This window comes from Lathyrus oleraceus, chromosome 7 (genome assembly GCF_024323335.1).
Source record: "Lathyrus oleraceus cultivar Zhongwan6 chromosome 7, CAAS_Psat_ZW6_1.0, whole genome shotgun sequence".
Lineage (NCBI taxonomy): Eukaryota > Viridiplantae > Streptophyta > Magnoliopsida > Fabales > Fabaceae > Lathyrus > Lathyrus oleraceus.
The window spans coordinates 332,803,856-332,814,853 of record NC_066585.1 but is presented as its reverse complement, the minus strand read 5'-3'; positions in this window follow the sequence as shown (position 1 = coordinate 332,814,853).

Here is a 10,998-nt window from a genome sequence, read left to right as displayed (position 1 = left end):
GGCACACAATAGACAACATTTCCACCCCGTTTAGAAGTCCTATGATGATTGTAAAAATAAGTGTCACCGAGAAAAGTTGGAACCAAATTCCTAATCAAGAAGATCCTCATAACATTAACATCAACAAAGTTGTCAATGTTGGGAAATAAGATCAAATCGTAGATGAGTAAGGCAAGAATAGTCTCGAATGCCACCATGCTATTACATTATCAAAAGAAAAGGATTTCTCAAATAGAAACTTTGAAGTCAACCCTCTGATACCTCCTTTAATAGTGAGATTGACGTCTATGTCAGACTTCCTCAAATGAATGGCTTCGGCAATAACCCAAGATTCAAGAATTCCTTCCACCCCACTAAAAGGAACTCTATCAGAAACTGGTATACCTAAAAGATGAGCGTACTCCTCCATGGTAGGCGATAACTGATAATTAGGGAAAGTGAAGTATCGGTAAACAGAATCATAGAACTGAACAAAAGTATAGAGAATAACATCCTTAAAATCAGTATATCGCACATATAAAAGTCTTCCAAAACGGTCTCTGAAACCCTTAGGATCATCCATGAAAGATGCTAGCTTCCTTAATTCCATGAGATCAGGACATCTAAAACTGTATTTCTGAGTATTCGTCCTTCCGATATCCATGATCAAAATATTCGCGATGTTTGCAACAAGAGAGTCTATAAGTTCCTTGAAAAGTAAGTAAAATTATTATGAATTCCATGAGTGCATTATGCAACAATCACAAACAAGATCACACTAAGCACACAAACAAGGTCCAAAGGTTCGGAGTCATGAGCATGGAGCCAAGGGTGAGAACCAACCCATAATGCATGTATTAAGGGTATAATCACCTGTAGAACAAGGTTCTAAAAAGTTCCCAGAGTCGTAATTCCATCTTTTGGATATTATTAGTTTATACGACTACTCGTCAACCAATAATATTCTCAAGAGAAACAAGTCCGAGTGTAGTACCGCGTAACAACTAAACCAAGTCTACACCTGAATAACCACCACACTACATCCTAAAAGGCCAAGATGGGTTAAGGGTTCTAAGGTCCTCAACTTCTCGGGCTCCCAGTTCAAAAAAAGTAATGCCAACTACGACTACTCGTGTGACATCTGTAATCCCAATGGGGCCTCCACTGAGCGGGGGATTTCAAGTTAGCTTATTAAGGATTAACTAAACATAATCCAAACTTGACTATAGCACCCTCCTATCATAAGAGCTCTCATGTCCGGGTATAAGACTTATCTCACCACACAGAGATCACCAAGCACCAGGCAGAACAAACCATAACAAACAACAACAAATATAATATATACAAAAAAACCAAGATGGTCTTAACCCACTAGGGACTACTCCCTAATAGAGTCGCCACTTTTCTGTAGCGGTAAAAATTTTGAGATTAACCTATTGATTAGCTTAACTCGCAAAGCAAGAGTCGCCACTTCACTTTTATTGTTTCCAAAAGAAAAGGGAAAAAATACGAAAAAAATCCAAAGAAATTTTGAAAATAAAACTAATAAAAAGAAAACAAGGGTCTGAGGGTTAGTTATGCAAAGGGAAGGTATTAGCACCCCAAACATCCATGGTACTCCATGGGAACCTCTTTGAAAATATGTACATTTTGGTTTGAAAAAGGGTGTTGTTTGTTAAAAGATTGGAGATATGGGAACATAAGTATTTTTGTGAATATGTACTTTTCTTATTTTGTGTTTTCCAAGACTTCTGAAGTCTCATGCCTACGTACCAACAAAGTGAAATGGAGGATCAAAACCTCGTAGTTCATGGTAAAAATAACAAAGGGGGTTTGTGTTTGATTCATTTTTTATGGAAAAGACATTTTGTCATTTTAAAGAGAATACTCAACTAGTCACATACAAGTATGGGAACTTTGCATCATCATGAGAAGGGCATCAACTTGGATAAGGATCAATAAGTATGCCACTAGGTCTCACAAATGGAAAAGAATTATCATAATTTCTATGGGGATATGACAATTATATTTCAAATATGGAAATGACTCATGTCTAATACCTTTAGAAAAGTTTTCAAAGAAAAAATGTATAAAAGGAACAAAAATATTTTGAATGAGTTATGCATTTTTTAAGTCTGTTGAAAATCACTTGAAAAAAGTCAAGGTTTATTGAGAAAAATGATTCAAGTTTGAAATCAATAAGGTTTTTGGAAAGAGGGAGAAGATTTGAAAATTTTAGAAAGGGAGGAGAAGAAGAGACTATCCTAAAGCATAAAGTAAAATCTAAGGAGGAAAGATCTAACCAAGAGATAACGAGCTTTATGACATAAGTCAAGCAAGAATTCCCTCCTTTAGATTAAGCCTCAAGTAAGCCAAACTAAGAAAATGATAATACATGTATCAGATGAAACCAAAGTAAACAAAACAAGTCTTCTTATAGAAGTCCAAAGTCATAGGTATCAGATGAATTCCAAGATCTCAAGTCACAAGTACCAAAGAAAAGTTCAAGATCCTAATTCTAAGTCCATAACTCTATAATGATGTTAAGGATAGTAACCACAAGTCCACGAGTTAGGAGAAACAAGTTTCCCTTTTTAGATATTTTTATTATTAGTGTCTTCTTTACAATGATATAAAAGAAAGGTCCAAATGGACAAAGAACAAAATGACATATTCATAAACAATATGATATAAAATGCTAAACATAAAGTATAAAGTAAATGACATGAAATAAGGGCATAAAGTAAATGACATAAAATAAAGGCATAAAGTAAATGACATTAAAATAGAAGTTAATATAAGTGAAGAGTTAGTAAAAGATGTTAGTGAAGATGAAAATATGTTTTATAGAGTTATCCACTCAACTATCCACTCACAAGCATTAAAATATGAACCTATACATCATTTATGAGAAGAGCTCCAACTTGGATAAAATAAACAAATATGCCACTAGCTCTCACAAATGGAAAAGGAGTAACATTTTCACACAATACCATGAGGAATAGGAGACTTACAATCTCACTTATAAAAATGCCTTTACTTTTGGGACAACTTTAGTATTATGTTAAGTAATTGCAATTGGACTTATGTAGAAGACACAACTATCTGAGGTCGGTCACTAATGATGTTTGTGTTAATACATGCTAGAGAAATGATATGTAAATTATTCTCCTAAAGCCACGCCACAAAACAAAGAGGGATGATCAAGAACAAAGGCTAGGAGGGTGGTCCATTACTTCAATCTACACTTCATGATACTTAGGACAAACTTATGCATCAATCCAAAGTACCTTAAATGATCCATCATCACTTAGAAAGTATATTTGAAATGATGAAAGTTCATCAAGTACCAATCCACACATCATGAACAAGATGTACACAAGCCATCCAATTGATCAAAGGGAAAATAAGGAGATGAAGAAGAAGGAATCAAGAGAACTCACACCCAAATTGGATTAAAAGTTTGATCAAGCCATCATTAAAATCAATCATCCATTTTAGTGGATTAGGGTTTTCACCCCATTAACACCCAAGATCCATTGAGTTTGATGAGACTTGAAGTCAAAACTATCATGATCCAAGGCCAACAGAAGTTCATAAGGTCGCACAAATATAAAATGCAATTTAATGAAATAAAAATGCATTAAAGTTATTTTTAAATGAATTTTAAAATAGAAATAAAATGGAAAATTCATAAAGTCCTCCAAAACACCAAATAAATGGCCAAGAAAATTATGTAAGGTTGGAAATAAAATAAGAAATATATAATAAATTTTTCAGAATTTAAAAATGCAGAAAAGTAATTTTTAACCATTTAAAACAAATGAGAAAAGAAATAATTCATGAAAATAAAATGTAAAAAAATAAAAATCAGATGAAGAAAAATAAAAGAGAATTTTAGAAATAATTTTAGGATTTTTTGGATGAAAAACGAAGTTACTATGAATTTTTAAAGAAAAAGAAATTAAAAATAATAAAAGAAAAAGAATTAAAATCAGAAAAACAACGGAGCATTGGATCACACCTCATGAATTGACGTGGCAGAACCAACACTCTAAAGGTTAGTGTAACACCTCAAAATTTGCCCTCCTCTCTTGGGACTAGCTTAGCATATTGCATTGCATTTTTAGGACATTAGACATTACATCTTTGCATATCATGTGGAAACAATAAGGAAGTCATCCTCCTAGGTCTTTCTCAGAAGATGGAGAGGTTAAGAGATGCAAGCCTGAGGGTCTTATTGAATTGATCACTAGCCATCTGAGGGTTTGTGCTTCAATTAGGGTTTCTTGGTTACTCAAGGAGATTGGGTATTATCTTGGTTGAAGTGGTACATCATCATCATCATGATTCATTATTCCTGATCAGATTCCTTGGGATTAGGGTTTTGACCTCTTGTCAACCCTAATCAGTTGTATTATGCCAATCAGGGTTTTTCAAGGAGATGAGGTCTTTAATGAGATGGAGATCATCATATGATTTTATTGAGCTTGTATAAGCTAGGGTTTCATTTTGGAGTCATTTCATCAAGAGGTTGAGGCTCAAATTCATCTGTGCCTGACCAAGTCATCTATCAACTACAAAAGTCAACCACAAGTCAACTGTTGGATTTGGAGGTGGGAAGTGGTTAGAAATACTTCATTCATGCTCAAAGAAGTCTCATTTAACATTTCAAACATCAACATTGAAGAAAATAAAGTCAGGACAAAACTTTCCAAAAATAGAAAGTGACCTGTAATTTGAATTTGCCAAAAATGGAAAGGTTTTCAACTCAAGATTACATCACCAAGAAAGCTTCAAATGAAATTTTGTCCAACATGAAAGTTGAAGATATTTATCTCCCATTTCCAAAGAGTACAAGATCATCAATTTCTCATGTGTGGTTGAAGAGATATGGATCAATCATGGCCAAGTGAACATGGAACTTCAAACGTGCATAACTTTCAAACCAAAAGGCCAAATGAAGTGGTTCTTTTTTGTACATTCATATTTTGACCTCTACTATCCAAATCATGCATCACATGCCATGCATTCTCATTGCATAATCATTTGGTTTTTCACTTGAATTTTGGAGGGAAATTTTCAAGTTTGAAATTGGTGTATTGTTTACACATGGCACCACTTCTATTGGCTCCAAAATGGTTTTTGAGTGAAATTTAAGCCAAACTCGTGTACTGTTCATTCAGGATACCATCCATAAGGTGAAATATCAATTTTGCATTTGCACTCTCATTTTGCTAATCCAATCACCAAGTGCTTAAACATGATTAGCAGCATGATTAGGAGGGAGTATAAAGGACAAATCATAACTGTTTTTGCATAACAACACATCACAATTTTCAGATCACAAAATTTCTCTCAAACTTTTCTCTCAAATTTCTTCAAATTTCTTCACACAATTTGCATATTCATTGCTTAATTCATCATCTGGAATCATCATGGAGCATGTTTGAACCAAGATCCAAGTGAATTCGTGCACCTTGAAGCAGCTCAAAGCTTGAAGCTCAACAATGGTGAAATCAAAATTCTGTTGATTCAAGCTCAATTGAACCTCAAGCCTCCTTCCAATCAACTCTACAAGCTTTCTAGAAGACATTTGAAGCATTGCCAGGCCTGGATTCATCGAATTTCAAAACTGCTCTTCAAGAGGTCACGAATTTTTTTCTCTCTTTTCTCAAATTGCTTGTGCTATTGTTGTAGATCTCTCTATTGTGATCATGCTGAGCTTTAAATCACTAAAAACCATGCCATATTGAGTTAGATTCGAAGGATTAAAGTTTGATGTTGAATTTTGTTTTGCTCGATCCACATGATTTATGATGTTATATGCTTAGTTATTGCTTGATTCATGCTCCTTGATATGTGTGCTACATGAATATGTGTTCATTTTTAAGAACTGGAAAATTTGTTCATCATGTGTTTGAATGCTTCACTGTTATCCATGGCCGCGCGAAGAAGTCGAATTGCAGAGGAATAGGCCACGGTTTTGATTTCGCTTTGGCCACGCAAAAGTGTTTTCTAATGTTTCCCTAGGGCTCGCACGTGATTGGCCCATGCAAACGCCCATGCAGCGCGCCATTTGCCTTTTCAAAATCGTACTCAGTTCGAACCTTGGCTGTGTACATTTTCACATGCTTCCTTCAATTTTCCCTCCACATGTTCATATATGCTCCACATGCATTTTTTTATTTTTCTTCATCTTTAAAAAATCAAAACAAATTAAATAATGATCCAAAAATTGTATGGTTTTTTGCATTATGTCACATTTTTTGTCTAGTTTTTTATGAATATTATTTTGCAAATTGTGCATGGCTGGTTTATTTTTGTGTGCTAGGGTTTGTGTATACATGTCCATTCTTGACATTGTCTTGCTATACCATTTGTGAAATGCTCAATTTTAATCCAATGCTCATGAAATTTGACATGTTGAAACTAGACTCATTGCTGGACATTTTGGTGTTGAGTTTGCATTTTTATCATGTGTCATTGCTGATTTATGATTTTTCTAAGTTAGGTGTGACAATTTGTGTCACACCTTGTGATGTGCAACTTAATTGATGAATTTGCCATATCAAATGATCTTGAAATGTTCTTATTTTTTGTATGATGCTTGATATGAATGTTATGAAGGCTCATGATTTTTTGTGGAGTTTTTGGAATCATTTCGGATTTGATTGAGATTTTTTATTCTGGATGGTCACATGTGGACTTTTGAATTGCCTTGAACTTCATTTGATTGTGAAATGCTTGTTCTTTATCATATGGATGTGAAATTTTGCACACTATTTCTAGACATGTTGAATGTTGTTTTGGCTTTTGTTTGAGGTTTTTACCATTTACCAATTCTGTTTTAGGCTCATGCTAAGTTGGTGTGCCATTTGGTGTTACATATGTGCTTGATTGTGTTTGCCTTGACTTATTCAATTTGATTACAATGCCTAATGTTGTCCAAATGCCCTAATTTTTTGTGGGATGATCATGTTGTATGTTCTGTTTACACATGAATTTTTGTTGAGATTATTTGAATCATTTTTGATTTAATGTGAATTTGTTCATTCTGATGTCACAGTGTGGTTACAATGTGCATACCTTGCCATATTTGGTTCATGAAATGAATTTGGTGAATGCTATTGATATGAGACCTTTTGGATGGTGTTCTTGATTGATTGAAGTTGATTCATGTTAAATTTCATGTTCTGTTTTGAATTTTTCCCCCATCTTTGACCCTAGGCCTTGCCCTAGTGGTTTGCCTCTCATGTTTGAGCTTTGATTTCAGGTTGAGCATTCAAGTTCCCTAGTTTGTGATGCTATATCACTTGAGCATTTGATGTTTACTTTTGACTACTAACCTTGTGTGTTTTGTAGGGTTGATTAACTAATTTGAGTTTGACTTGTTGGCTTATGCCTTTGCTCATTGGGTTTGACTGATGATTGTTGTCTGTCTGTTTACTTGAATTGTATACTGATTTGTGTGATGTTTTAACAGGTACATAAGTTGCTTAAGTTCTTTTGAACTTGCTTTTGCTTTTGCCTGGTTCCTTAACCATTGAGGTATAACTCACTGACTTCATGTAGTCTGGAAGACCTGTCCTGTTATGGGGGCAGGCACCTGTCTGAAGTCCTCCTTAAGAGGCAATGCTTGTGTTTGTTTATCTTTGTGCCTTGTACATACAAAGACCTCCTAAGTGAAGAGGCATTGGCAGATACAAGAGATGTGTAGTCCATCTCCTGCTACTCGGTGAGTCATCCACTTTGCACACACACCTTGTGTTGATGCATTGTGGATATTAACCCAAGATCTTTGTTGTGTCAGTCATGTGGAGTAGAGTCCCACTTTCTGGACTCCCACACTTTCATTTGTCTGAAGCTCTCCCAGGCCAGGGATAAGAGCTGTGAAGTCTTATCTTCACTTCCCATTTCATCTGCTTCACCCTAACTCTCAATGTTAGGGTTAAGAGCTAACACCACCCTGATACAGTGGCTTGTTTGTCGAGGTTGACATGACCCCTTGACTAAAGCCCAGCCTTGTGTGAGCCCATCTGTTTGTATATAGCGTGTGTGCTTGCTTTTGTGCTTTTGACTGTTTGTGTTGTTTAAGATAGCTTGCTGCCTGTGCAAGTTAGATAGAAACCTTAACCTAGGACCATTGTGGATTGCATGATAACTATTAGGCTCGAGTCAGTCTCCCTTCTAGTTTGTCATTTCCCAGTCTCTGGTTTAGCAAAAGTTTCTCCCCTGTTGAGGGGAACTATGTTGCCCTGATCCTCATACTAGATGAGGTACGTAGGCAGGAGGTCGTACGAGATCTCTCCGGGCACCATTTTTCTTTTTTGTATACGTTTGCTTGATAGTTATTAGGCTCGAGTTCCAGATTCCCTATTAACTGGTTTGTGTGTCAACCTTCTTGTGTGTTAGGAGATGGATGTAAGACCAGCGATTGGCATTTCGTATCCTATTGGTGTTTGTTGTGTGCTTGGAGTTCGATGTAAGTCCAGCAATTGGCGTTTGGTTTCCAGTGTGGGTTTGTTGTTTGGAGTCGGACGTAAGCCCAGCCATTGGCAGTCTGTTTCCGCTTGCTTGTTTGTTTTAACGTCTCAGCGTCTGTGCGTGTGTTTTGTTTCGGCGTGCGAGAGCTGAACTACGGTAGATCTGATTCTCATTCTAGATGAGATACGTAGGCATAGGATGCGATATCCTAGCGAGCCCTTTCCCCCCTTCTTCCATCTGTGTCCTATTAATGCCGTCCGTTTGTTTGTTCAGAGGAATCCTATCCCTACCTTGGTTGGGGATGTTTATTACTCGGTCCACAATCGGAACGAGAAGAGGCGTTGGGGATTGATTAGGTGTTGTGCTCAACTATTATACAAATGGTTTATGGGATATTTGCCTTCCAGGGGTGCTTTTGTTCTCCTTGACCATACTGTCAATTGGGTGACCAAGTTGATGGGTTTGCGGGCCAAAGACATAGCTTGGACTCACGGTAGTGGGGTTGGACAGGACTTCATTTGCAGTTGTGGGAATTTTCCCAATGTGCCTCTTATAGGAGTTCAGGGTTGCATTAATTATAACCCGACGCTTCTTAAGAGACAAATGGGATTCGCTATGGAGGTTCCCCCTCTCAAGAGTGAGATTCAGGAAACTTTGTACTTCCCGGTTGAGGGCAACCAGTCACGGTTGAGGCAAGTGTCTGATGCATGGCGCAACATTCAAAGGAAAGGCAAGTTTTCTTGGGGTAGAGCTAATAACAGGTCTTTTCCTCTGTTTGATGACTGGCTCAGCAAGAGAGTGGAGCTCACTTGTCTGCCATTTCCTGTGGTTGATCCTTGGTATCCATTGATTGAGGAATCTCATTCTTCTGTCAGTATGGAAGAATTCCTTGAGATGAAGAAGGAGAGAGATCAGTTGCATGCAGAGAAGACTGAATTGGAGATGAGTGTTGCTAGAGTCCAAATGGCTAATCAGGAGATCAGAAGGAGGATGGAAGATCAGGATAAGAGGCATGCTCTTGTGGTGAAGCGCTTTGAGATAGATACCGCTTATTATGGCAAGGTCAGCCAAGCTTTAGAGTCATCCACAAGGGAGCACGACATCACCAAGGAGAGGTTGGCTAGAGCTTCGAAGGTCATCGAAGATGAGAAAAGGAGGCAAATCCTCGTGAGGGATCAGAGAGAAGACAGGGTCAGAGTCCTTATCGCTAAGTGGGAGGCAAAGCTGAAGATTAAGGAAACAGAGAATGTGAAGATCATTGCTGAGAGAGATCATTATATCGCCGAGAGAGATCATTATCTTGCTGAGAGGGATCATTACTTCAGACAAATGAAGATTCACCAGAAGGAGGTGGGGGATTGCAGCAGGAGAACACCGAGCTCAGGTTCTCCGTAGAGTTTGCCAAGATGGTTGATGATGTAGGGCCTTCTGAGGGACCTTCGTCAGACTAGACCTTTCTTATTTGTGTTGGATCACCGTCAGGCCTGTTGACGGAATTCGCTTGCTTGTATTTCCTTTCTGATTCTGGAGAATTGTATTTGATTTGTATCAGACTTGGTGTTTGACTCTCGCACTTATTGTGCGCTTTTGATATGCAGTGGTTGTTTCTTTCAGTGATCAATCTTCAAGCTTTTTTTGCTTCCTTGTATGCACTCACACAGCACACACATGGTTGGGTGGTATTTTGTTAAATCATGTATCTCTGATCTGTATGATGGAATCATTCGATGAACGTCAAAATATTGCCGCCAGATTATTATCTGTCTCGATGAAACCAGGGTCGAAAGACAGAGTGTTCCTCATGTGGATAGGCACTGCATTCGTGCATAATCATAATAACTTGTCTTCTATTTTGCAGGTATCGGTTTCTAATGTGCTTGATTGTTACATGAATCATTGCTCGTGCGCGTAGAGTCATTCCTTTGCACACAACACGTCCACACAGATACTTCACCAGACGCAATACACCTAGGCTGATGGATCTACCTAATACAGATGTTCTCGAGCTGAAGGAGAAGATGAACAAACTGATTAATATCATGCAAGGGTTTGCCATAGGGCAGAAAGCACTTGCTGATAAAGTAGAGAGGCTCGAGCGGGCTTCAGCTGCCAACAGTGGTGTCAATCTGGAGGGTGTCTCTAACCACGACCTTGGTGGTTCTAGGGACGGTGGAAAGAGGACAACTGTGGGTGTAGTGACTAACAATGCCGGTGGTTTTGGTGCGGCCACAAGTGGTGGACCCGGTCAGATGGGCAATAACCTCAAGGACAATCTGTTCCCTCCTTTCTTCGGGGCTGAGGAGGATAGAGAGGAGGACCGAGAAGCGGATCAATTCTCCATGCTGAATGAACCGTTTGGTCAATATGGTGTCCAACCGCCGAACAAAGAAATTCAGTTGCTGGCAGAGAAAATCAGGGCTCTGGAAAGCCATGCTACTCCGGGGTTTGTCAACATGTCAAATATGGGGCTGGTTGAGGGGATTGTGATCCCACAGAAGTTCAAGGCGCCTGCATTGGATAAGTATAATGGGA